This window comes from Thunnus thynnus, chromosome 20 (genome assembly GCF_963924715.1).
Source record: "Thunnus thynnus chromosome 20, fThuThy2.1, whole genome shotgun sequence".
Lineage (NCBI taxonomy): Eukaryota > Metazoa > Chordata > Actinopteri > Scombriformes > Scombridae > Thunnus > Thunnus thynnus.
The window spans coordinates 745385-747884 of NC_089536.1; the positions used below are offsets into that span (position 1 = coordinate 745385).

The 2500-nt window shown below is 40.0% G+C and overlaps 1 protein-coding gene across 5 annotated transcripts in view; it reads right to left on the reverse strand.

Moving 5' to 3' along the window:
- LOC137172719 (transcription factor COE3-like) overlaps nt 1-2500 on the reverse strand; it is a 73848-nt gene that overhangs the window by 19739 nt on the left and 51609 nt on the right. The gene's annotated exons all lie outside the window — the stretch shown is intronic.

A 2500-nucleotide genomic window follows, 5' to 3' on the forward strand; every position in this document is an offset into this window, starting at 1 on the left:
ACGAGATTAAAATCAGTCTTTATGAGGTTCTAGTGGTAGGTTTTAAGGGTTCTTTAGGAAGTTCTAGTGGTTCTTCAGGAGGTTCTAATGGTCCGTTAGGGGGTTATAAGGGTTCTTTATGGGGTTCTAATGGTCCTTTAGGGATTCTAATGGTCCTTTAGGGGGTTATAAGGGTTCTTTAAGAGGTTCTAATGGTCCTTTAGGGATTCTAATGGTTCTTTAAGAGGTTCTAACGGTCCTTAAAATAACTCTTATAACCCCCTAGGTTATAAGAGTTATTTTTGGGGTTCTAGTGGTGCTTTAGGAGGTTATAAGGGTTCTGAAGGAGGTTCCAGAGGGCCTTTAGTAGATTTTAGGTGTATAAACAGTGTTAGCTTGTGGAGTCTTCAGTAACATGTATAACTCATATAACACATGGTGGGTTTGAAGATGTTTTATGTCGTCAGATTTGACAGATTTATTGTTTCGAAGAGAAAGAAAAGGAGAGTTGAAAGCTGCTCAGGTTGATGTGAGTTTTCTGTCTTTGCTTCATTCAACATCTTCACTTCTTTTATCTTTCTGTTAGGGTTAGCTTAAGGTGAGAGTACGTCTCCACGAGTGGATATAAGTCAACGTACCGTCCTCTGAAGTGATGGAAACATACGTGTGTGTGTGTGTGTGTGTGTGTGTGTGTGTGTGTGTGTGTGTGTGTGTGTGTGTGTGTGTGTGTGTGTGTGTGAGAAGAGCATGAATCATAATCCCGTCTTGGTTCGGCTGCGTTTAACAAGCTTTAGCCTGACTCTCCTATACATCACAAACACTGTGTATGTGTGTGTGTGTGTGTGTGTGTGTGTGTGTGTGTGTGTGTGTGATCAGTCCTTGAGGGCTCACAGGGCGTAACAAGCAGCAGTTATAAGAGTGTGTTAGCTCTCCAGATGTCTGTGTTATCTACAGCCAGCTGTGTGTGTGTGTGTGTGTGTGTGTGTGTGTGTGCGTGTGTGTGTGTGTGTGTGTGACCTTGTGTTGTTGACTGTTTTACACTTTATTATCACCTGTGTGTCTGTTTAACCTGCAGTCTGTCTGTCTTTTTCTCCTGTAAAGATGTTTTTATGGAGATAATCTGAATTTATTTTCACTGTGTCTTTCATTGCACCTTAAAGGCTGAAAGTTGTATCTTTACTCATCTTTAAACTGTCTCATATTGCAGAAAAAAACATAGATATGTTATTAATATACATTCAGTTACATGTCCCTCCATGCAGCAGATGTCAGATCCGACTGCTTCTATAAAGAGTCTCCTTTACTTATATATATATATACTATTAGATTGTAATCGGATGGAGTTTAACTACATTTCTATCATGAATGTTTGATCCGTGAAGGTTTCATATTTCAAGAAAAGCCATTTTAAAATCCGTGACGTCATCACGATGTAAGGCTGAGCGAGAGAAACCAAACTTGGAGGCCGGAAACATTTCTAGATCGTACACCGGTCGAGCGATTCGTATTTGATTGGACAGGAACATCCATGAGTCCCGACGTCAGCTGAACGATTCACACTCCCTCCAACGGCGGCTAACGTTGGCGAGAACTCACAACAGCTGGTCACGCTGACCCCCCAGTGTCAGAGCGTTACTGGGATTAATAACTGTATAATATAGTGACAATATCACCGACCCTCCTCTGAAGTCTTCATCTGATTGGTTAATTGGCTGTGATGAAACGCTCTGATCGGGCATACCAGCAGACTGTGTAACGATCCAATCAATAAGCTCAGACTGTGCATCGCCGCGGTAACCACAGGATGTCACAGAGCTCCCAGCACGCCAACACGTTTAACGGGCAGGATGCTGCTGCTGCTGCTTGTTAATAAAGATGCGATCAGTTTGTATCGATCCGACATGACAGCGGTCGCATCTCGCTCTCGTCTCTGTCAGTTAATGATGTCATAACGTCGGTTCGTGAACTTTAATCATCACGTTTGTGCTTTTCTTTATATTTCTGTCAGCTGTGACGATGATCTGACTCTCATCTCTCAGGTATAGACGCCATCTTTAGACACATACGCACAAAACATCACAATCACATCAAACAGAGACTGTATCTGCTCCATAACAATATTCAAAAAGATTTAAAAGTATTCAATTCATGAATCATGTAACAAACTCATGATAAAAGTTAATAAATTATGCTGGAAGTCACATATGAATCACAGCAGAGTTGATATTTGAAGTTAATTACAACACTGAATAAAGTTAATTTAATGTGTTGATGTGTTGTTGTTCTATAACGTCGTTGTGTGTCAGTGGATGAAAAATACAATTTGATACTTTTATATTTACAACTAACACGTTTATGAAATTGTCTCTTAAAATTTAAAGATTTGTTTGAATTTCAAACAGTTCAGACGACACATTGAGCTGAAAATCAATTATTACATGAAAGTATCCAAAAGTTGATTTGAGAGGAAATTAAATGTTTAACACTGAACTTTACCGCAGCGAGGAAGTGAAAACATGCA